This window comes from Cydia amplana, chromosome Z (assembly GCF_948474715.1).
Source record: "Cydia amplana chromosome Z, ilCydAmpl1.1, whole genome shotgun sequence".
Lineage (NCBI taxonomy): Eukaryota > Metazoa > Arthropoda > Insecta > Lepidoptera > Tortricidae > Cydia > Cydia amplana.
In genome coordinates, this window is record NC_086096.1 from 5,230,500 (window position 1) to 5,257,542 (window position 27,043).

Here is a 27,043-nt window from a genome sequence, read left to right on the forward strand (position 1 = left end):
CATTTTACTTTTTTTATAAAATGATTTCGATTTGGGGGCAACAAAGATCCATCTTGCGATCTTTGGATTTTATTTTATTTAAGAGGAGCAGAATACTTACTAAACTAAAGGTCTAATATTTCCGTACACAAGACCCTTAAAGCTAGAATAACTGTCACTACTGCAAAGCCCGAATGTATAGCCTGACCAGTAATATATGATAATTGTCAAGAGGGCGCTGTTATTCTCATGTATAGGGTGACAATTCAGTGTAGTATGAAAAAATTAGTTCCAGTGAAATTCCACAACATGGCGCACCCTCAATAGATCCTGGTTCACCTATAATGTATTCGTCATACTTATTCGTTATACTTATTCGTACAGTGATTAGCACCCATTCGTTATCTGCTATGTTCGTACCTTACAAGGCAATGGCACTGTGGACGATTTATGGAGATGACGAAATGAAACTGAGGCCGAAGCGGTCCTGAGCCGCCACGAGATGGCTGTTTAGTCATGTAGGTAGTGTAGTGTGTACAATGTAAAACTACATGGACATGTAATTTTAATTTTACATTTACATTTAGTTCTATTCAGTTTACCTAAAGGAATTTATTTAATGAGACTACACACTCATGCCAACACATGTACCTACAGTCACTTGCAATAATATGTTACTCTCCGAAGGACGCAAAAATATGTGACGCTCTTATGACTCTACAAATATAAGATCGTGTCAGATATTTTTGCGGCGTTCGCCGTGTAACATATTATTGCAGGTGATTATACCTACGAACGAGTACGAGAGAAATGAAAGCGCGAACCATGAACTGCCCGAGCCCATGAATTGGCCTTAAGTTTTAGTTAAGCTTATTCAGACAACATTTATCAGTCATTACCTAAATTGAATACTAAATAACCTTTCATCCTAAAGAGCGGATAATCATCCAACGCACACCAAACTCTATAAAAAGTCAGTATTCAAAATGAAATCCTAACTAGGTACCTATGTAAGATAAATCAATATCCTCACAGGCACGCCGATAGACAAACGTATAATTATAACATCCCTTTTGCGTCGGGGGCAGGATGTTTATGGTTGTTTGAAAATTGAAAATGTTCGCCGTGCTAACTACATTTAAAGTAGCCACTCTCCAGTGCATATGTAGTATCATATTATATTATAAAAGTATCCTTTTGCGCGTACCCGTAGGCTACCGCCTACGGCGTAGTAGCGTTATTAAACTTATTAATTATTATAATTGCTTGATAAACTAGGCTTAATTTTTTATAGGAGGCAAAAGTCGTCCTTGCAACATCTGAGGAGTTGTAATGCATGGACCTCGCCGTGCTACGCTCTTTTCTTGTAAGTTTTCACAGGCGGCAGTTCATTCCACAGTTTAGCTGTGCGTGGTAGGAAGTTTCTGGAGAAATCCACAGTTGCGGACTGTTAACCGTCTAAGTGGTGAATATTTATTTGACCGTTCTGATGTACTGCACTATACAATATAACGCACAACAGCGCCTCGGATCGTCTTATAGTATGTACTTATAACCTAACTACTACAGGCATATGTAATATATTACGTATGTTTTATTGATTTCTTTAATAAGTACAACAACACTACCCCGCCTACGCCCTACAGTTGTAACTCAATTCGGTGGACCTCGATTGCAAGTGTAATCTACACATCTAGGTACCGGTGGGATTTTCTCTTTTAGTGTCATTTGAAAACAAGAAGCGCTGGTGGCCTAGCGGTAAGAGCGTGCGACTTGCAATCCGGAGGTCGCGGGTTCGAACCCCGGCTCGTACCAATGAGTTTTTAGGAACTTATGTACGAAATATCATTTGATATTTACCAGTCGCTTTTCGGTGAAGGAAAACATCGTGAGGAAACCGGACTAATCCCAATACGGGCCTAGTTTACCCTCTGGGTTGGAAGGTCAGATGGCAGTCGCTTTCGTAAAACTAGTGCCCACGCCAATTACTGGGATTAGTTGCCAAGCGGACCCCAGGCTCCCATGAGCCGTGGCAAAATGCCGGGACAACGCGAGGAAGATGAGTGTCATTTGAAAACACATTCAACTGTTTATCGTATTATAACAAATCCCAGGTTTAATTGGTTTTCCAATGTAATTTGAGGTGATTAATACCTATGCGTCCCCATAGTGGGCGGGGAAGATGAGGGGTTTGAAATCCGTTTAAGCTAACTTTGTACCGACTTTAACAGAAAATATAGTTGAGAATGTATTTACAAGAGTCGAATTTTCATCGAAATATGACATTAATTAATTAATTTATTTTTTATTCAGAAATTTAATTCAGGCAACAAGGCCCATATTACAAATACCTTACAGACTAACATACATATGTATTTTATAAACTTAAAACTAAACACTAGTTATTTAGTCGATAAAACGGCGTGGCTCCGTTGCATCGGCTGCTCCTGTGTCGGATTCGGCAGTTTGCCCCGGAACCTCCGAAACACGACACCCTTCGGCCAGAAGTCGGCGCACTCGATGGTCCCCTGCAGCGGTCGCGGCACGCGCACCACAAAAGAGTTGAAGTGCACGTAGTGGTGCGATCGAAGCGGGAACACCCTCAGCGTGTAACCGGTCTTCTGGTGCACATACTCCACCACTTCAGCAGCCGTGGCGGTGTAATGCAAGCGCGATACGTAATAATATTTAATGATGATATTGCCACACTATGCTATGCAGAGTCAGCTTGGTCCGACTCTAATAGCCTCATCGAAACAGCGATTCACATATCAACTGTTAGTTGAAAACAGAGGCAACATTTTAAATATCGAAGGATAATGAGCCAGAACCATCGAGGTCAGTTTACTCTGGTCTGCAAAATGAAGTCTGCTGCGGTAGCGCACTTGGATTTAAATGTATTTTGGCATATGTGGGCCTCGTTTGGGGTACATACTCGTAATCCGGCTTCCTGCCCGTAATTAAACTCAGTTTCTACGTACCTGAAGATTTACATGTCAAGCTTTTTATTACTTGCTATGTCGATGAACGAATTTAAGTCTCTTTGACTTGGTCTGTTATTTTGATAGTTATTTTCATGCTCTGAAATAGGGTCATTGTTGTTCTAAAAGGTGTGCAGAAAATTATACATTTCTGCACTAGAGCATTTTACGTTCCACCTACGACTATATTATTTTTTTTACGATACGCAGGTGGAATTTGGGTTTAATGGATCCGTTATACAATTTCCATTTTAATATTTAACTTCCCATTCCATAAATACCTAACGATACTTTTGCCTAAATTGTTAATTGAAAATACCCTCAAGATTTACTATAAAAATGTCTACTTTCTCATGTTTTTAAAAAAACACATTCATTTTACTTTCCTCGTATTCGAAATGAAAAGTAGAGTGTTTAACTCGGGTGAAAGGCATCATTTCAGCCTCAGACTATTGGCTATTACAATCTACAATTTGTTTGCTGAATTTGACATAAACTCATATAAAATTTTGTGCTCCTTATGACCTCAGGAATGCGTGGTTAAAATCTGTCGGGTATTACCAGCCCACAGTGCATATGATACTGGTACTGTGAAGCGTACCTACACCTAACTATAATAGCCCTATATGTTATAGTCTCCGGCCAGTAAGAAGTCAAATTTGACCCTTATATTTACGAATCTAAGACCTACCGTTTAACTGATAGCCTTCGTATCATATATATAAGGGTCAATTTATAACTGTCAAAATTGACTTCTTACCGGCCGAGGACTATAGGATTTCTAATATCAGACGGCGTAAATAATATAGGTATATTATGCAGTCACGGTCGACGATCAAAATTGCCGTTTGATTTTACATAACTACAGAGGCCAGGAAGTAAGGGGTTGCCGGCCGAGTACATGTAGACGGCTGAGCGTAGCGAGGTTGGACAGTTATGAGGCTGGCAACCTCTTTTCACGCAAAGGTATAGTGCTTTCCTTAAACATGCAATGAAAAAAAGAAAAAAACAACGGGTTGCACTCCGGGAGTGCCGGCAGAAGTGAAAACTCAATGACATTGTAACAGTTTTTCGATCAGGTCACGTGTCCGTCTTACGTTTGACGAATCTTACGGTCACGTGACCTGTCTTCGCGGTTCGCGGGTTTAACATTTTTTCCCCATCACAAAAAGTGCAGAGCGCCGCTAAAGAAGTTTTCACTTCAAAAAACTCAATTTGTACGGAACCCTCGGTGGGCGAGTCTGACTCGCAATTGTCCGGTTTTTTATTTGTTTGTTGTTGAAAATAAAGCGTTAATGAAAAATTAAAAGGGCTTGATGCGTTAGGGCATGTTCTAGCATCTATTTTTCGATACCGGATTGGACGATGTGAAAATGCTCTTATAGTACTTAGGGCAGATACAGACGGACTGCAACCCAACTGCAATTTGTTTGCGAACTGCACGCCAACTGCAACGTCGGCAATACAAGTTGCAGTCGGGGTGCAGGCCGTCTGTGCCGGCCCTAAGGGAGTTAAAGAATCACTTACGGCTTTAAACTCGCTATAATCAACAATACAAAACGGGATGACATGACAGCAAAGTTTTAAAAATAAAATCAGAGCAATGTATTTCAGTTTGAGTTACTAACAAGTTGCTAACTCGTTATCGACTCGAGTCACGTAGAAAATTATCTACATGCATACATCGTTAGAATATATATTGTGTTTCCAACTGACTATATTGAGTGTTCGCTCCTATTCAGAAAGAGATGGAGAAAGAACTTAACTCTGCCATGACAAAGTGTGTGAATGTCACCTTAAACGCCAACTTTCTAGGAGACCACGACAAATAGCTAGTGGTATTGCCGATCATCTGACGAGCAAAGTTTTAAACATAAGTATATTTTCAGAGAATGGGGTTGCCCGGTCGAAGTATTTTACAGATGGCGCCAGCATAGGTTTTCCCGTCAATTGGAATAGTAGTAGTAGTAGTAGTAAACACTTTATTGTACAAAACATGTACATAACACAGAGAGAATACAGTAAATGTGTACAAAGGCGAACTTATCCCGTTAAGGGATCTCTTCCTTAAGGAAGCTAACCTTTAAGTAATAGTATGGCCTGAAATAGCATCCATTATTATAAACACGTTGATTTGTATCCCAACGGATGTCCGTGTGTCACTGGTACACGGGTATTCTTTATATTCATAAGTATTTAGTTGATATTTATAGAGGCATGCATTAGCTGTTTTGGGAAAAATTAAGGCACTTAGGCCGCGGACGGGACGCAAGCGACGAGCGGAAAAATAAAGCCGCGCCACGCCGCTTGTGTCCAGTCTGCGCCCTAATGTACGTGCCCCGGAAGTCGCCTAGGTACGCTCTCATGTACCTTACTGCCGTATTCGAACTTCAAGATATTCACAAGAGACGACACATACTAGATCCATTCTATTTCTATATTTCAACTAGTTCTCTTTTGCAGCGCAATTCGGGCAACCAATGTCACTTTTACGTTAGATAGAGTTAGATATCTATTAGATGTGAATTGGATCTCTAAGTCATATCTTGTGGAAATCGTTCAAGAGTATCTCCAGAATCGCGCAAATGTCAAATTTGACAGGTTAGATCTTAAACATATCGTTATCGTATCTTGGTGATGTCTAAAAGATATCTAATAGATGTCTATTTCAAAATCCGAATCGGGCCCAGAGTCAAATGAGTAGGGAATCTACCACACAAAATAGGGTAACATAACATAGCTAAAAAAGTGAAATAGTAAATATGTACCAACCGGGTGATTTAAATCCGAATTTGGCTCACATTTAAAACTAGACTAGGTACTACTTGAAGCACAGGGCGAATAGGTACATACTTTTTCTCACTAAAGTTTTTTGTTACTGCAATCTTATGAACATAGAAATAGAAAATTGCACTGTCATATTAGGGAATGCAACAACCGGTCAAAGTTCCTAACCGGTTACGGTTAAGCCCGAAAAATTACCGATAATCGGTAACAGTCGTTTACGGTGATTTCGTATAGGTACGTACGGGATCAACTTAGAGCATTTACTAACCGGAGTCGCCTTTGCCGAAAACCTTGCACAATTGTGCAAACACTTTTACATGGACTGACGATTATCTGACGTGCAATACAAATCGCCACGATTAGCCATACATTAGACGGGCCCCTCCCCCGCAAAAATTGGCAGCCTTTTTTATACAGAAAATGACAGACAAGGCGTCTCCAGTTACTAAATGCTCTAAGGGATCACGGAATAATTTCCTCGACAAAGCAGCGATTGCTGAAACTATTTAAATGCAATCACTGCTTTGTCGAGGAAATTACCAATTGCGTACTGTTTAAAAAAAAACGCTTGTTGACGGAATTTCCCGTATGACTGATTTGGTCGCATTGACCTCACGTTAAGTATAATTATTCCTTCCTCGTTACTCGCTACTCTAAAAAAAACTGAGTGAATGGAAAACTTGTCCCGTCGCCAACCGAAGAAAACATTTCCATTCAAAATTGTAAAGGGCGATTCGCTAGGAAAACTCCAGCTAACCTGTTAAGGACCTGTTGTTTTATCGCAAAATTGGGGTAAAATCTTAGGGGGCCTCAGTTCTCTGCATTAGTAAATACCGGGGTTTGAAAATCGATGGGGGGGAGGGGCGGCGCGCGCGTGCGTTGTGACGCACGGCGTCGCGTGTTGCCGCCGGGCCGCCGCCGCCGCCGCACGCCGGTAACAGGTCCGACTTGTTGCGAAGTCTGGCCCACCTGTTAACTGATGGAGGCCCCGTGATCCCTGAGGTAAGGCATTGCGAATTATTAGCCGCCATCTTAAATGCTTTCCCGCCACTCTAAAATTGTTTTCGCCGAGCGTGGCCGGTCCCAACGTTGTGGTTAGGACTTTGCAAACTTTTTGTTGCCGGAAAATTATGTGGTTCGCTCCCTTGTATTGTGCGATATTTTTTGAATGCTGCTGCGCGTTTTCTTTTTGTGAGCTTGGGAGCCTACGGAATCGTGACGTGCACTTTAAAACTTTTATTTAAAAATATTGAGTTACATTTCCAAGTTAAATATAAATAAGTGAGAAAAGATGCAAGTACCTACAAATTCATTATTTTTGACAGTTTTAAAATGTTTCTAAAGGTACCTATTTCATAATACACGACCGTAAATTAAATACCTATGGTTACTTATAAGTAAAAACTTACTATACTGTCATAAATTTAGTTCCATAAACTTATTGTTTACAAATAATAGAGTAAACTCAATATCAAAAAATATTTTCACTTTTCAAATCAACAATTTTAATGTGAGCGTAAAATTTAAGAAAAAAGTTTCATAAACATTCTATTTTCTAACCGGTTCATTAGACTCCACCAAAGTATTAATTAGGTAGCTATACTTACCCCTACTGTCTTTCTATACAAGAATTTATTCTATTTTTAATAAATATGTAGGGTAAGTATGTAGTTATATATTACTTAATTACTATTAACTATTTCAAATCTTAATATTTTAATTGTTGCTAGCTTTAAATAAAATGAGACATAATAAGTTGGTACAGGAAAAGAATTAAAATTCACATTCATGTTTATTTTATCCACATTTATTCATACCGTAGGAAAGCAATACCATCTATGTCGTAATCTAACAAAAACACAACTAGGACTAAATGGAAAACACAAACAAGGTGCGAAATAAAAAAATACTACGACATAATTAATTTAATTTTAGCATTTCGGCGCGGGCGGGCGGTAACGTTAGGTAAATAGCGGGCAACATAATTAAAAAGTTACGCCATATGCTAGAAAAAGTTTTATTTAAATGAGGTATCTCGGATCTGTGGCTCAAGTGAAAAGGGGTACAAGCACAAAACAACGGCGCGCTCTTTCTTTCTTCCGTGGGTACAAGTGTTGTATGGAACTTCACGGCTACCACGAGTTGACGTTTGACATTTACGTTAGCGACTGCGTGAACTCAATCGTATTCTTGCAGGAAATGTCATCCTGAAATCTCACATGCCTTCACATTCCAAAATAGATGTAAACAAAGAAAAAACTAATAACACGGTTATAAACAAATAAATCATTAAAGTAGAGTCGGACCAAGCTAACTATGCATGCCATTTGCAAAAATAAAGTGTAAAATGTTATCATTGCTGTCAAAATTTCTATGACAATATGATATTTATAATGACACTCTCAACTATGCTTTGTTCACGTCGGTACAAAGTTAGCTTAGACGGACTCTAGTGCATCAGATATATCGGAGCGGTTGAGATGCACAAAAATATCTGAGCACGCACTCTAACGCCCGTACAATAGAGGCGTGTTCAGACATTACTGAGTACTTTGGCCGATCCGATTTATTTGATGGCGACTGTATGTAGTCGTACCTGCATACAGTTTTCTTTGTTTATTGCCGTGATATTTTGTTTGCATTAAGTGTTCAATTTTTCATAATTTTTAATTTATCTTGTAATTTAATTTATTAATAAAGAATATTTTTCATACACTAGATACAACACGTACGTTAAAAGTTCTCAACGTTTTAAAACTCGTACTTATGTCAATCTTGTGCTTAGTACGTTGTCTATCCATATTGAATTTATACCACAAAGATAGGACAACATGTATAATATATGGAAATTTATGCTTGGTTCAAAATCTTTTCCCTCTCCTTTATCAGTTTTCTCCCTGTAGAATTATGTTAGGTTTCCAAGTTCATCTTAGAAAATACAAATTGGGAAGAGGCCTGAGAAAGGGGCCTTGACCCCCGCTCCGGGTTCTTCCTGATGCAAAGGCTGTCCATCGCAATACAACGCGGCAACGCAGCGAGTGTGATGGGCACCTTTGCGTCAGGGACAGCCCGGGACGGGTTTTAGTAAGTAGTTATTTTTTATATTTTTAGTTTGTATTTATATTTAAGTTTTTGCAATAAATACAAATTGTGTGAAAAGAAATATAATAGTACCTATGAGTAAAAAGGCAACATACACCTTGAGTAAAATTCATACATGCATCAAAAATGCATTATATATTTATTTTATTAATATTCCTTTATCGTGATAAACTAACCCCATTATAAGTAAACAAACATATTTAAACTTAACAAAACTTTGTAAAATTTTGTCCTTTTCTATTATTAGAAAAGGACAAAATTTGCGGTTATCCGCAAATGTCAAAATGACGGATAAGGGCAAATGATTATCAAGGGCCTGTTAAACTCTTGTTAAACTAGACAAGCTTTTAAGAAAAATTGTTCATGTCTGGTAGTCCAGACATGAACAATTTTTCTTAAAAGCTTTAAGCTATCACTCTCTGACTAGCCGTTGCTTGTTACTGTTTCAAAAACATCTTTATTGTGCCAATTTTAGGAGGAAACACTGAAAACGCAGGTACAAATACGAGTACCTACAACTATGACAATCCGAGCGAAACGCAAAAACAAGCGTTGAAAACTGACAGCCTTTCAGAGTTACCTACTATAGACTTTTTAGGGCTATTTGGTTTTGCTGTAAAAACATTTCTGGTAAACACCGCCGGCACCTCAATTACGGGCTGAGTGTAGTAACTACGTACGTGTACGAAATATTTTTTTGTGATACGTGTGTGCCTACGTGTCACAAAAAATAAATGAATTGAAACGATACACCAAATTTGGCGTGAGCAAAATGAACTACCTATGTACCTAAATTAATGATGTGATTTTAAGCCCACAAAAGCATCTGAGCCCCTATCTATCCTAAACCTACCCTCATGCTTGAACCCAAACCCCACCCAAATCAAAATCCTGAAATTCCTGGAATCCACCCCTGGGGACCAAAGTAGGCACCTTTCACGGTAACAAAGATTTTAAGAAACTATGGGCCCGATTCGTATTATGAAATAGACATCTGTTAGATATCTTTTAGACATCGCCAAGATATGATAACGATATGTTTAAGATCTAACCTGTCAAATTTGACATTTGCGCGATTCTGGAGATACTCTTGAACGATATCCACAAGATATGGCTTAGAGATCCAATTCACATCTAATAGATATCTAACTCTATCTAACGTAAAAGTGACATTGGTTGCTCGAATTGCACTGCAAAAGAGAACTAGTTGAAATCTAAACTATAACGTATCTAGAATGGATCTAGTACGTGTCGTCTCTTGTGAATATCTTGAAGTTCGAATACGGCAGTATTACTAATGTTTTTTACCTAATGACAATGACAGCGGAATTTACAAACAGTGAAGTTTATGAACATTATGAAATAGTATAGATACATTAAATAAATAGTTTGTTCCGTTTAATCCACTCAAAATTAAATGGCTGTTGGTTCGAGGCTTAGCCAATCGCAATATTTCTCGCGTCGATAGGCGGATTTAACTATTTTATCTGTCGACAGCATTTCGATTTTGAATAAAATATAGGCTCTTTTGAATCAAAGGTTTTTACGATAGCGCGTTTCGAGTTTGCTTATTAACGGGGGAAATTTGTAGGAAATTGAGGCGGCGTTCTATAATGAATAATGAACACTTGAGCAGGGGTCGACAACATATAAGGTTACTCGGTGTGCCGACCACTGTTCTGTTTTGAACTCATTGCCTTTCATGGTTGAATTCTAAATGAGCCTAAAGATAAGACAAAGATAGTTTATTAATCAAGTAGACATGTTACACTGGCTCTAACCCTACACCTCTGCCTCGAGAATATTGAAATCCGTCATATGACCCATTTTTATTTGCATTCTAATTAAATTTATAATTGAATTCTAATTGCTGATTCTAAAGCTATATGTAAACTCTGTGACATACCTACAGTTAAAATGACGAGGCTTTTATTTTACAAAAGCGCGCTAGTGACATACCTACCTTTTACATTTTATTTAAATTATAGTTAAGTGTACAGTTCCCTGGGAACTTTTGAGAGGAGCGTTACATTACCGTCGCATATTTCAAACGACTCGTTTCATATATTCCGGCTGCTGGGAACGGCATTTAATATGTAACATACTTAATACCGAAACAAGATTGAAACAGTGCACAGTGCAACGAAGTCGGATAAGTACCTAGAGTTCAAGAAAACTAGGAAAGAGTCAAAGTTTTCAGATCCGTAACCTGATAATTACGTTTTGTAAAATGAACCCAATTTGAATCCAGAACTATAATAGTATTTTTTCTACTCCCGTACTTTTATTTGTCATTTAAAGGGTCGTGCACACACCTTTAAAACCCTACCTTATAGTTGTTAAGACTAGTCTTTAGTCTATTCCCCAAAAACGAATTTTAGGCATTGTTTAAGACATTTAAAATAAGGTTGGCAACACTGTATTTCATTCAATATTTTTTAAGTGGTCATTACACGAAGTATCGTAAAATCGCCAAAAAGATACTGCGTGTATGCACAAATTCTTTTAAATTGGGGAATAGACTAAAGACTTGTCTTGACAACTATAAGGTAGGGTTTTTTAAAGGTGTGTGCACGACCCTTTAAATGACAAATAAAAGTACGGGAGTAGAAAAAGTTTTAAAAGCGATCATAAGAGTGTTTACACGTTGTCCGATACGTTATCGGACCTTTGGACAATAACAGTGGCTAGAAAATGCCCTATGACAAGTCTTTGTTTTGATGTAAAAATGTATAAAAACATACTATATATTTGCTTCTTTGTAGTCGTGTCCGACATCCGATATCGGATCGGACAATGTGACAACGCTCTAATTGTCAGTTTGGCCATGACATTGCAACTTTACACAAGAGTTAGCGATATGTTGGCTATGTGGCTACAATGAACCATTTCACACTTTTTATAGTCGAAATTCTTAATCTTAATTCGAGGAAAAGATTCGATGAAAAATAGAAATGACTTGAATGAATGAATGATGCTTTATTCGAAACACACATACACAACAACACTATCATAGGCTTAAATCTAGGTAAATTAGTAGGTAAGTAACAGTGTTGTGAGGGGTTCCAGAAAAGGATAACACTCAGCATGTGTCGTAGCATATGAGTTGTGTTACGACGCTGATTTTCAGTGTACCCATTGACACTTAACCCATTCATGGCCACGAACCGCCGAGCGTACACAATACGCCAGGCCACCATACAAATCGTTTTTAGCTAAAACGCATGACTCAGCTTATGGGTCTCGAGCCTGGCGCGAACGGTAAATAAATCGCCGCTTATGAAGCCGGCCAGTTAGACAGCATTATGCAACATTTTTACTAACCACCGATTTTCTGTGCCTATCAAAAAAGACTAATTATTGCAGTTTGTAGGAGTGAATATTTTTACTTTCTACAAGCGTTTAATGTCTGACCAAGCTAAGTTGGTAGCAAATTTTATAGCCCAGCCTGTGCAAGTGTTAATTTAAACGTCATAATTTCATATAAGTATGACATTTAAATTACACTTAGGTACTCAGCCTGTGCTATCAAAATCGCTGCCAACTTAGCTTAGTCTGATTCTATTTAACTTGCCGTGTTTTTTGTTGTTGTTTTTTGGGGCAAATCTTGGAAGTTAAATTAGAACCGTTTCCCGATTTAGATGAAATTCAACAAAGGTGAGTTCAGGGTTCCAGAATTCGTAGCCAGGTCATTCGGATGAAGCAGGTTCGGGGTCCAGTTCATAGCACAGTCGGTCAGGTTAGGCTGGTTCAAATTCCGGTAATCCATAGCCATGGTCACAAAATACGAAATCACTAAACAGCACAGGAGGAGTATAAAGTCGCCAACGAATAAATCGTGACTAAATAATATTTTCCATGTTACTCCAAAATACATCTCTAATGGATGGGATGAATCACATCTTGAACTCTTGTGACAAATACCACATGAAAGATAATACCGCCGCCGCCGTTCGGATGCATTCCTTGTTTATTGTCCAAGTGTGTCCGATAAGCTTACACCTGGTCGGTCATTATCTTTGTTTTGGTAAACGCCATTATATTAGTAACAATAGAGAACTTAAAATGTATTATAGTACTTACTTTCTAATCTGCCGTAGAAACCACGATGTTTGAAAAAACTTGTAAATATTTGTCACAAACTATTTTTTATACAATACATATTAGTTAGTGGTGACTGTTTCAACCGCCTTGTTCTATATTGAAACGAAAAAAAATTAACTTTAACATCATTGTTAGTAGGTAATTGCCTAAGATACAATACAACGATCACCAAATATTATGACATAAAAGTACAGTGGGAAAAAATCCTCGTTGCCTTACCCCTCATACAAAACAAAATATTATTATACTACGGCTTGGTTTCTACAAATTGTTGCTTACCATCATCCAAACAGTAATCAGTTGTAAAATGGTACAATATTAAACAGCTTCAACATGAAATAAGCTTTAAAACCAGCCAATAAAGTTTATTTTAGCCTGCTACGGAAACATTAGCAGTTTTTACAAGTAGCGCCAGGCCACGGTGACCCATACCTTGAGCCCTGTCAATAACTTCTGAAATATATATATTTTTTGTATTTTTTCAATATAGATTTTTCTGTTTGCTTGCATCGCATTATGTATCTAGAATTTCAGTATATTTACTATATTGCACTGATAGTAAACCAAACTTGAATATTCGAGACCCTGTTTTCATTAAAAAAAACGTGTTTATAATTTTTATCCTAATATGCCTTATAGAAATGATTGTTACCTTATATGTTACTTACGTTATTACATCAAATTACGTTTCGTTTAAGTTTAAATCAGAATTTATTCAGGACTCACATGTGAGTCACTGGCCCTGCGGAACTGTTTGAGCATGACCCATACGCTGAGTCGCTGGCCCTGAATGGGTTAAAACAAACACAAAACAACACAGAACATAAAAACAAAACCGAAGCAGAATACAACAGAATGTGCAGTTGACACTAATTTATTTATAAAACCGGGACATGTTTATTTATAAATATTTGGACAATACATAAATAGATACATATATCTATATAAACTCTACAACACAGAAGTCGGTACAAATACAGGTGAGGGTAGGTAAAGGTAAAGGTCGGCTAGGTGGAGATCGTTTGTTCCTTGAGAAGGTGTAGTTTCAGTTTAGATTTGAACACGTATAGTGAACTGGCATTTTTTATTGGTGGCGGGAGGTTGTTCCAGCACCGCGTGGCTGCGTACCGGAAGCTGCCACGGAAACTAGCCGACCTGTGTCTTGGACAGATGAGCAAGAGGCTTGCCTTACGTGTTTACGGGAGAACGTGAGTCTTTCGTAGAGGTACGATGGTTGTTTGGTCAGCATAATCCCGAACAAGAGGGAAGCAAAGTGTAATTTTCTACGGGCCTCCATCTTAAGCATATTGCCACTATTTAAAAATGGCGTCACATGTGTTCGCGGTGGTATCGGAAAACAGAATCTGGCACAGGCATTCTGAAGCCTCTGTAGCTGAGTTTTTGTACGAGATAACAAGCAGTTTCCAATTACCGTATCCGCGTAGTTTAGTTTAGACAATACAAGGGTGTCACAAAGTTTTATTCGCATGTCAACACTTAAATAGTTCCGAATCTTGTATAAAACTGTGAGGCGGTAAAAACAATTACGTACAGTTTCTAGAGCGTGATTTTCAAACTGCAGTTTCTATGGACTCCCAGGTTTCTGGCTTCTGACACGCGCGGAATGATTTCGTCTAGAATACGGACCTGTGGGTTGCGTAGTATTGTATTTGCCACTTGATGTTTCGTACCTAGTATTAAAAATTTGATTTCAAGGGATTCAGAACTAAACTGTTTTTCTTAGACCAGCACCCCTAGCACATGATTGGCGCGACAGTATCTCGCGGCGAGATAGACTATCCGTCTTTTTCTAACAACATTAATAAAAGAGGGACGGGTAGTCCATCTCGCCGCGAGATACTGTCGCGCCAATCATGTGCTAGCCCGGCAGTATGCAACCTGATTGAGATCTTGATTTAACTTTGTAATGGCTAAATTTGTGTTTTCAGGCTTAAACAAAATATACATTTGTAAGTCATCTGCATATAAGTGGCATTTAAAATTGTTGATATAATTTATTATATCGGCAATGAAAAGGATGGGCCCCAAAATAGATCCCTGAGGGACGCCCCTGGTGACTGGTCCTCTCGGAGACCAAGGATAAGCCCTCCGAGTTTCGCACTTCAACCTGCTGGGTCCGCTCGCCAAGGTATGAAGCGAACCAGTTTATTGCCTTACGATCAAATCCGTAGTACGTCAGTTTCGATAATAATAACAAATGGTTGATTGTATCGAAAGCGCGTGAAAAATCTAGTAGAACCATGATAGTGGCATTCCCATCATCCTGAGCAGCGAGGATATCATCGACGTCGTTGAGATGGGCAGTTGCTGTGCTACGTTTCTTTCTGAAGCCTGACTGTTTAGGAGGTCAAATACTTATTGTTATTTTCCAGATATTCCACTAATTGTAGACACACAGCTTTCTCTAGTATCTTTGACATTGACATTGACATTACTTACCTAATTCACTTATTTTAGAGGAATACACACCCTCAAACACTCACGTCCATCTGATAAAATATCTACAGTAATACCTATCTACTATTTTTTAAAGTGTTATATTCAAACATAATAATAATTTTCATTATAAATAGGTACAGAATGCAGTAAAATATATGTTATTAACACTAGCAATGTATTAAAGCCAGTCCTAATTAAAGTTTTAACTCATATAAAATATTACACGCATTTCATTTATTAACACGGCATAATATTTAAGAGTTATATAAATATTAATGTCGCTCACATTTATGAATGCACGGCGACGAATTGTACATCTCATTAAAAGCATGCCCAATTGTTGTCGATCCTTCTGTGGGTAATTCAAATTTTAAATTAAGTCAAGTTTGTGTACCTATTACTTACATGTAGGTGTCATAATCGGATGAAAGCTTATGGCGCATGTTACTTCTAAATAGCCACCCATTACACAGCATCTAAATACAATATTTTAAATTGCATCTTTATACAAAATTGTAATTAACTTCTTTTTCATTTCTCATGCTCTGAAAGAGGGTCATTGTTGTTTTAAAAGGTGCGCAGAAAATGATACGTTTCTGCACTAGAGCATTGTACGTTCCAAGTACGATATTATGATATTTTTTTACGATAAGCATCTGAAATTTGGGTTTAAATGGATTTGTCATACAATTCCTGATATTTAACTCCCCATTCCATAAATAACGATACTAGTCACCGTATATTATATCCGCGGACTCAATGTATCGTTATGTATATAACTAATGTATTTATAGTAATAAATTAATAATGTATCAACAAACCGATGAAGCCATTTTAAATACACTTTGGGAAACATATCCACCTTTCCCTGCCTATTGGGGTTCGGTATTAATTATACCTATACATTACCAATAATAGGTAGAGTATCATCGGTAAATTACGTAATTAAACAGATTAAGTATTTTATGAGATATCTCTTTCAAAGTTCATATTTGGTCTATTAATTTTTAATAGTAAACAGATGTTGATTATTATTAAAATATTATCAATATTCAATTTTAAAACTATAATTTAACTGTTATTGTAGGCTCATAATTGTTTGACCGGTTATCATATAAATTAAGAAACCAACGCAATACCACGGTAGAATAGATTTTGAGAAAATATGTCTAGGAACGAGCGCTAGAAAACCTACTTTCGAATAAAATAAAACCTCACCCAAGTCGGTTTACCCGACTTTACCCATTATGAGGTACGGTGCCACAGACAGATACACACACATAGCGGTCAAACTTATAACACCACTCTTTTGGCGTCGGTCAAAAACGGGTGGAAGGTGGTCGCTTGCCCAACGCCACTCTAACAATAATTTCGATAGTGGCGCCACGTGGCAAACGTGGCATCACTGCTAAACTTTCTACGTTTCATTTTATAAGTATCCATTATTTCAGAAGTACTAAAAGAGTGCTTTCGTAATGTCTTGAGCAACGAATTTCCGAATTTAACAACTCAAACTAAAGTATAAATTGTATTGCAATCTTTCCATTTTGTGAACATTATGTAGAAATGGAGCACTCGACAGTTATTGCAAATGACTGTACCTAGTCATTATTACACACAATTTCTATTCGAAAAATCGTGAGCGTCAGGATGACAGGACCATGATAGGATAGCTATTTATATCGAGTGTTACTCCAAGTTTTAGTACCTTTTTTGTACTATTTGGTACCTGACATCAATAAATTTGTACCTCAATAAAAATCGGGAAATATTGAAAATAAAGTGGTCAGCCATTCTGACCTTAGGTTGTCAGGACCAAGTCCAGTTCCCCTAGTCGTAGGCGTTATATCGAATTCATCTTTTGACATTGATGTAGTATCTATTTTGTAATTTTCATAATTCTTTTCTTTCTTTCTTATTTTATTTCGACTTACCCTAAAAATTTTATAGCTAGAATAAACTTTGTATGACCAGAGTGGTGCAGCCAGTCAATATGAACCTAAAAATTAGTTCAAAAGTTAATATTTTTGGCTAAAACTTTTATTTTACAAGGGGATAGGTAATTAGTAGGGGTAGTAAATTATCGACGTGGGAATGAAAGGTGTCTTTTAATCATGCGACGTTTCAAAGTGACGTGCTCTAAGTATACAAGGGTGGCACCAATAACAGCATGACCAGCATGTCTTATGTACCATCTAGTTAGTAAACGGTCTGTGCCCTACCCGAACATTAATTTAGCAGCATCTGACTATTGAACGCTTACTCGTACAACTGAAATGCATCAATGTGACGCCATAATAGTCAATACACTGTCACGTCAGCAACACTCAATATTAATTAGTCGGCGCCTAACTAAACGCAGTACAGTCAGCAGCAGAAGCAGAGGGCCTACCGCCAAAACCGAAATTCGCAAATTGCGGGGATCTTTCTCTTTTACTCTCATCAAGACGTAATGAGAGTGACAGAGAAAAATGCCCGCAATTGACGAACTTCGATTTTCGCGGTTATAGCCCTGGTTAATCGGTGGCGTGATATTCAAAATTACCTCGTTTTTACGAAACTATGCGCTTAAAAAACTGTATTTTTTAAGCGTAGGTAACTCAAAAAGGTTCGAATCTCCGAATAAAGACTCCGTCAACAATTATATGTAGGTTTTATCTAAATACCAGTAGCAGTAAAGAATACAAGAGTTTTTGTACGGTGAACATTAATGATCTTACACGAAGGCAAAAATGCATTTTGATTTAGTTTTGTGAAATAAGATTCGAGTTCTCTGAAAAGGACTCAAGCTTCTAAAAACTACTCGGACCTCTAACAAATTAACTAGGACTATAGTTTTGACTTAATTATAACAGTCTGTAAAACTGGGTCGAGTATTATAGCGAAGGATGGGTACTGAAAGCTATCGAGTCTTAGGGCTCATTTAGACGGCGTGCGAACTCGTATACGATTTTAGTTACATTGCGGACCATTGAGATTACGTCAATTCAGCCGACAAATCAAATGACGCAATGTAATGAAACTCGCATGCGAGTTCTCGCACCGTCTAAATGAGCCCTTAACCACTCTACTCCACTCTGTTTCGACCCCAACACAAAGAATGGGCCCGATTCGGATTTTGAACTAGACATCTATTAGATGTCTATTAGACATCACCAAGATACGCCAACGATATGTTTAAGATCTTGCCTGTCAAATTTGACATTTGTGTGATTCTGGAGATACGATTTCCACAAGATATTATTACGATATTTTAACGTAAAAGTGACATTTGTTGCCCGAAATGAGCTGCAAAAGAGAACTAATTGAAATCTAAACTACAACGTATCTAGTACAAATCGTATCGTTCTCTAGTCTAGCACGGATCTTGTTTTCCGAATACCGCGGAATGACTGTTACAAAGGAAATGCACAGGTCAAAGCAATTCTGAATCCATTCCACGTAGTCGATTACCGTGTGAGCATTCACATTCCATGCCATTATATTGCGCCTATGCATTAGTACTCGTACAGGAGGACTCCGAACTTATGTAATGATATCAATTTGATCTCATTTTGACATCACTAGTCCGTGCATCGCGCTTGCACCTTTATTATATTGGCGCGAGCGATATGCGCTGCGAGTAATCACATCAGTAGTAGATATTGGCTTGAATACCACTTTAGGACGGCGATTCGAACTTTATAATCTTCTTATGAAACTGTTACTGTTATGCAACTTTTATGGTTTTGGTCAGTCAGCTGTCAACGGTGACATTCTTACCACTGTTAACAGCTGACAGATCATATATCCGTAACAGTTTCATAACCAGTTTATAAAGTTCGAATCGGCCTCCGTGTCTATTCATCGTATAAGTAGGTTTAGCTTTCTTCTTAATACCGCATAAAAAACCTACGGAGCCGTACATCGACATCTACTTACTACATTATATGTCAATTGAAGCAGGAATCAATTCATCTTTGTACGAACGGACCAACACGCTGTCTAGGATAAGCGAAATGCCTGAAACAGAGTTCCATTAATCGCTTTTGTCGAGTGCACCTGCAAGCCAACCATGTTCACGTCGATCGCATTCGGGCTAGAATGTCAATCGCCCCTTTCACTTATGTATATGTATACGTACTACGTTACGTAAGTAACATCAGCCTTCATGTGATGAACCAATAGTCTGCCTTCCAATTTTGCCAGTAGATAAAGGCGGACAAGTTTTGGTTCCATCGCCCAAAAAAATCAATCCGCCACGCAAGCTTCATCAGGTGGCTCCAAATGCAAATCAGCACCATGCTTCGTCCCAAGCAAACGAATGATGAACTCCGCAACAGGCTGCGTCATTTTGAAATAATAATTTAAGATAATCTTAAATTATAATTAGATTGAAACGGAATCTACATTGTAATGCACATTGAGCCTTAAGTTAAGAGAATAGATATAAATAGGTTCATATAACTGTAGATCCGCTCCGTAGTGTAGGTATTTTCGGTTCCGTTCACGCCGGAATACCTGTTGATTACCTACTTTTATTTATTCATCACTTGGCCCGCGCTCCACCGCCTAAAATATAGATAATACTCTTATATTTGCCTAAAGAGAAATTTCGAATTGGTAGCACTTCTTTTTGAGATCCGAAGAGCTTTGGCTTGTTTAAATGACCTGGTGACCATATTGTCATCTCATGTCTTGTTTTGGTTAAGGTTTTGGCAAAATAAGCTCCAACTTGTTATACAGAGTTACAGACCCGAGTCTTTTGTAAAGACTTGATCCTTTTTAGAGAACTCAAATTTTTATTACAAAAAAATATCAAAAGTTTCGGAAGCTTTTTGAGCGCAGAGTTTCGTAAATACGAGTTTTTTTTTCAATTGTATTACGTATCTATTACCTACAGAATAAAATAACGCCATATCTTTTGTTTCCTTTTAATTTCCCTATTAATGAAAACTTACTATCTTATCTACCTACTTATTTGTAGACTGGGTTGTTGTTTGTGAAACAGGGTAGATATTAATTATTATGATTCCAATTACACACAATGGCAATATAAACGAGTGATTTCACACAGACTGATCCGTTTTCATTAACAATTATTGCATAAGAATGTAATAAAAAACTTTACAATATGAAATGAAATGAAAAATACCGAGTAATTTTAAATTCAGCTTTAAATTAAACACAGGCGCCAATAATTATTTGGAATATGTAATTTTCCAGTCAGATACCTGAAAGGCTTGACACTCTATTCAATTATATTTATTACCATATTTTGTACGAAATTGCGGCTGTTTTAATGTTATTGTTATTTTGAATTGTAATGCGGTATAGTATCTGCTCCTCTCTGTTGATATAGGTACCTAGTCCCATTTGGCTTGTCACAGTCCCACAGTCATGCAACCACTACCGCGCCCACAGATCTACGCTTGAATACGAAGCCACAAACGTACGATCTTACACAGTAACTAAGCTCACTAATTCTAAAGGACTTATATCTTAATAAATGTGCTAGACATAAGCCTTTTCAAATCCGTCTGGACTCTGTCAGAGGGACTAAGAGGAACTAGCGTTGAAAATACAACCTTATACTTGTATGTGAAGGATTTGCTTTTGCACGCGGCGTCCATAAAGTTCCTGAACTAAACAGTGTTCTCAGAAGCATTCAGCGTAGTAGCAACCGTATCGTTTTAAAAATAGTGTTTTATTTGCAAGTGTCGCCTTTATTCCGGAATCTGAAAGATTAAAGCGTTCGTCGACTCTAACGCGACAGTTGTAGGGCCGCGAATGAAAAGTAATATACAGGGTGCTTCCTGTAACAGGAGCAATAAATTAAACTAAAGGCTGTATTCCTCAAACTGACCAACATTTGATCAGCGACTTTTAAAAATTATGAATCCTTTAGACTTCCTCTTATTCATACAAAATAAATATTGCCTTCATGTGACATGTTGACATCAGTGTGTTTGACGTTGCTTGTTACGCTTTAAACATAACAAAGTTTGCAATACATTGCGTCTTAGAATATACTTTAAAGTGTAATAAAAATCAAAACATGAGTTATTTTCAAAAGTTGCTGAACAAATGTTGGTCAGTTTGAGGAGGACAGCCTACAGTTTAATTTATTGCTCCTGTTACAGGAAGCACCCTGTATCTTATTGGATAATTAACGTTAGACGAACGATTTAAATTAGTAATAACTGTCGATATTAAACTTTCGTGAGACAAATAGCGACTAAAAATTCAAAGTGAGTGAAACCGTTGTCGTATAAACAGTTTAGTAATAACTGCTACAATTAATGTTTGTACAGAGCTCAAAAATAGTTAGTAGACATATGACAGTCAAGAACCATAAGTAAAAGCTTGTAGTTGCAATATATCTATCTATCATATGTTTGTGATCCCTTAGCTGTTGAATGTGACTTTAAAACAGCAACTTTAAATCTAAGTAATAAAGGTTATCATTTTTATTTTTTAACGTACGAGGAACAGAATAATTTCTAAGATCACTTACGATAATATCTCGGTCGAAAATGTACGTTCAAGGCGAGGGCCGAGCTCAGCGCGTAGGCCTCAAATCCCACGTAATTTGTAGCAAATCGTAGCGCTGTAGAATGGTAATCCAATATATTATATTGCTATGGAATTTAATATTGCGGAACTTTGGGCGAAAAGGGTACATGTTTTATCGGTTCAGTAGGTATAATAAAGTCATAAATTTACAATAATCACACTTGACTTGAATGAAAACCGATAAGTGACATTACCTAAATTAAATTAGAAATATAAGCACAATGAACAACTTACCAGTGCTGAACTGATAGGTATATTTTTTATTTGGTTACTATGTATTTTTAACTCGTCATAGTGGCATGACCTGGTACTATAGGACCACTAAAAACTACAAATGTGGATAAAATATGTTGCTACATTCCCGCCTGTGATTCTGTATAGTAGAGCACTGCACAAAAACAAATGTTTTTCTTCAATTTCAAACCAGCATGTTTTGTTTATTTGTTTTGTAGGTAGGTAGATTATTTGCGTAAAAATCGGGATTTATTTGCTTTCACACTCTTTTTTGTGCATTTCGTGCGAAAATGTTTTATTCGAAAGAGTTCAAACTGTTACTAAAGTTAGTTATTACAAAATGAAACTGGTATTATCTTTAAATGCAATACATACCTAACCAATATTCCAAATCTCAGCGGATCGCTCGTATTGCGATTTTGTGGTTAATCTCTAATGATTGTCATTGACATTCAGGATCACGACCTCTTAATCACCCAGTGTATTGCACTGCTTTTAAAGTTTTAATGTTCCTCCGGCCATGGTATGGAATGACCCATAAATAACTGTCGGGCACAGCACAGCGTAATACCATCCATTACACTTCGACAAATATTAAAGTTCATAGAGAATCAGTGACCCGCATCCAGAGTAAGTTGCACGGCAGTGTGACATTACACGCTAGAGATGCAACGGATAGTTGTTTGGCCGGATACCGGATACCGGATATCCGGCCTGTACACTGGCCAAATATCCGTTATCCGGCCGGCGGAACTATACCTATATTTTGAGTTTTGCAGGTGCGCGTCGTGCAGGTTTCGACCGGGCCGATTTTTGAATTTCGATCGCTCGATTTCGTCACTCGAAAATCGGTGGAAACCGGTGAAATGCTGATTTTTGAAATACGAGTGATAGAAATTTGAAATCGAGTGGTATCGACCACTCGTTTTCAATTCTATTAGTAGAATTTATGTTATTATTATTTATTATTATTTATTATTCATATAACAATACAAGATATGCCTACTTAGTAAGTGGAGATATTACTGAACAAAATACATGAAATCGAGTGGTCGAAATTCAAAAATCGGCCCCCTGTTTCGTAGTGAACGTACGCGCGGACACATTTCTAGGATCGTAACGAGTTTTATCATGTCATTACGTAGTAAGTTCGTTTATAGTTACAAGTGCGCGCGCGTATTTTTGTGTAAACAAATAAGTTTATTGTGTGACATTGGTTACGTATTCATTTCTATCTACTGTGTCAGCATTATGACCGTGACTGTTTTTTAGATTCCATTTTTTACCCCAAAATGTGTTAATTTTACTATCCGGTATCCGGCCGGATAGTAGGTCACTATCCGGTATCCGGCCGGATACTAAAATAACGGCCGGATAGGCCGGATACCGGATAGTAACCGGATATCCGGTGCATCCCTATTACACGCGTCTCGAAACAGGAAGACGTAGGTCAAGCACATAGATAGTACGTTACGTCGTTTTGATGTTGTAGTCATGTCTGTATTGCAAGATATTACCGAGGCAACGACTAGTCATGTTCAATAAGAGAGTAGAGGTGTTTTATATCAGCGACGCAATATATATAAATAGGTATTTATCACTACATTTTATAAAACAAAGTCCCCCGTCGCGTCTGTCTGTATATTCGCTATAAACGCAGAAACTACTAAACGGATTTTCGTGCGGTTTTCACATATCAATAGAGTGATTATTGAGGAAGGTTTAGGGGTATAATTTATTAAGGTTTTGTCTTTATGCCCGTGCGAAGCCAGGGCGGGTCGCTAGTATATACATATGCGTGACACTTATCTGCCACATATCACTTAAATTTATCCCTTTTCCGTAAATATTCCTACGCCGCCCACAGCTATGGATATTACTCAATACACCATTTCCCGCTATATAAAAAAGATGTGATTGGTCAACAAAAGTTTTGATTGGCTAAAATAAAATTCTAAATGTCAAACCTCTTGCGCGACATTACAATATATATTTGGGTCGCTCTTGTCACACTTCTATAGTTATTCTAGTTCGTTTAGATGAATAGCTATTGATGATGATGAGTAGCCATTGTCAATTAATAAATTATTGAATAGGTACTTTATTTAACAGTCTCATATTTTATACCTACTTTGACGATAACTGGTGTCCCAGTCCCTTTTAACTTGAAAGCGTAGTCCGTGTGTTTCTGTTGACTTTAACAGTGCTTGATATGTACAGTGCCTCCATAAAGCCAATAAAGGAGGCGTTTACTCCTTGCTCTGCACAACAAATTCATAGACTATTATGTGAAACAGAATTGGACGAATATTTGATCAAATAAGGAGAAGTTAGATAGGTAACATTTACGTTCACCTCAGTCTTTTGGAAAATGTAAGACCACTTATAATATAATTTTAGTTGATAAGTAGATATCTTATTAGATATGTCTATTTCTTAAAATAGTAGGTAGTAAGTGCAAGTATAAGCACTAAATCTGAAGTCGTGGAGATCAAGGGGACATGCTTCTGCCTTTTGATTTGGCACTTTGGCAGCGGGACATTATAATAGACGGTTACAAACACACAGCTTTTTAAAATTCAGACGGACGGACAGACGGCGTAAACTTAGTATTAAGGTTCCTCTGGCATTCGGGTACGGAACCCTAAAAACTGTATAGCTATTAAAAACAAAAGGGCCCAGCCCAGACGCGCGAATTCAGGCTAAATGCGATTATTGGTAAACAATTCTCTTTCAATATTAAGTTACCGTGAGGCCGGGGAGGCAGGGATTGTCTAACGAGTAAATATTTCAAGGTCGGGCGTTAGCGAAGCTGTGTGTACTTTTTTATAAATCAAGCCCCAGAGTTGAAGATAGGTAGGGAAAGAGGGGTCTCTATGGCAAAACTGTGAATTAATAACACCCTGCTTTCCCCGGGTTCGACGCGCGACACTCACACATTCTCAACCAAACCCTGTTATCAATGTTGCAGTGCATTGACAATAAGGGTTGTTTGTTCGCAAATACATGTATTTTCTTTCTTTCTTTTTAATTTTCCTAATAAATGTGCCTGAAACACATCTCCTAAATTTCACACTGAATTCTATTAACGAAGGTATCGAATATCGAAACGCAAACATATTAACACTCCAAAATTATTCTCTCTTTTATGAAATGCATATATTTAAAAACATTCAAACAATCTAAACAGAATGAATAACTCCATTTGGCATAACAGTACGATATATCAAACGTTGGATTCTCAATTCAACCACACTATTCAATGGAACTGTGCGATTAGTTGCCAGTAAATATCAAAACTATTGCATCAGCTGCCGGTTTAGATTAAACAGGATTGTAGAATTATTGGTTGCTTATTGCGGGCTTATGATGATTGCGGTTATCGACGTGATTGTTTAATAAAGACAGTGTTCATTTCTATCAATTGCGAAGTGTTAAAACTGATTATGACTTTATCAGGTCAATACCGCGACCATGATATCCGTAACATATGCATCGATTCATCGATCTCTACTGTCTCGATTCTTTTTAAAGTTTTACATAAGTATATATTTCAAGACTTAGTCAAAAATTTACTCCGCATTTACTACGAGTACTAACATGCTTAGTAGATGGCTGCCATAAAATCAGATTTTTAAGAGGAGTCCAGGGTACTTAACATATTATTATACTGACTTAACCATGGCATCGAGTGATACTAAAAAGTACAGTCACCCATTTAGGTACCTACTTTTAGGGGATTATGCGATCGATAACACAAACGCAATTTTTCCTATTCGTGATTCCCATACAATATGGATTCCACACAACTACAGTTTACATTCGTGATTCCACGCACGGTTGTTTTTTTTACGCAATCGAGATTCTTCCTATTCGTGATTCTACACAATATTTTTTCGACGCAACCGCAGTTTACATTACTACATTCTACTACTACAACCGGTACTACATTCGTGATTCCATACAGCCGTTATTTTAACGCAATCAGGATTCTTCCTATTCATGATTCTACCCAATATAGGTACGCAAACGCGACTGCAGTCCTACTACATTCGCATTCGTAATTGCACTCAGTTGTTATTTTTACACAATAATATAGCGTTTCATCTTAATCAATAAATTCATATTTTTAACTCGGCCGCAATCAAGAGGCGCTGGTAGGTGGGTAGTCTAGCGGTGGGAGCGGGCGACTTTCAACCCGGAGTCGCGGGTTCAAACCCCGGCTCGTACCAATGAGTTTTGAGGAACTTTTAGGAAATAACAAGCTTAATATTTCTTTTAAGAAATTTAAAAAAAGCGGTGGAAAATATCCCGAGGTGCGTTCGAAATTTAACCTGTATTTCTCTTTTTTTGATGTGTATTATTGCACCAATGTGATGTGTAATTCACAAGTTTTAGTTCGTACGAATATCATTTTCTAAACAAAATCCATTTGTAATGTGTTTTTCAATACTACCTACTCGTACCTATAAAATTATCCATTAAATTCTTGCACGCTTGCCACATATTGTTGAAATAACTATTTATTGCTGTCTACAAGCTAGCCAGGACAAAGGACGTAGTAAATTGCGAGTTCGTTTATGAAACTAAGAAGCATTATTAAAAGGAAATTCTTCTGGTGGCCTGGGGCGTACATGCTCAAGTTTCATTAGTCTTAAGCTTAGTCTCGCTAAACCTACTTAGCGTTTGAAGATTTAACGAGTATACTTGAGCATGCTTGAGACAGTTGAGAGTTGACGCATTTGAGATGTGGTTTTGGCGCAAGATGTTGGTATTCCTTGGACGGCGCGCCGCACTAATGCGTCAATCCTGACGAAATTGAAAATGCAGTGTCGTTGTCG

At 37.6% G+C, this 27,043-nt stretch overlaps 1 protein-coding gene across 1 annotated transcript in view; it reads left to right on the forward strand.

Annotated features, from left to right (window-relative positions):
- The first annotated feature begins 6,465 nt into the window (after positions 1-6,465).
- Positions 6,466-27,043, forward strand: part of LOC134660919 (zinc finger protein SNAI2-like) — a 37,605-nt gene continuing 17,027 nt past the window's right edge. Inside the window, exon 1 of the mRNA XM_063516801.1 lies at positions 6,466-6,749. The gene's annotated coding sequence lies outside the window, so the exon portion shown is untranslated. The remainder of the gene's footprint in view (positions 6,750-27,043) is intronic.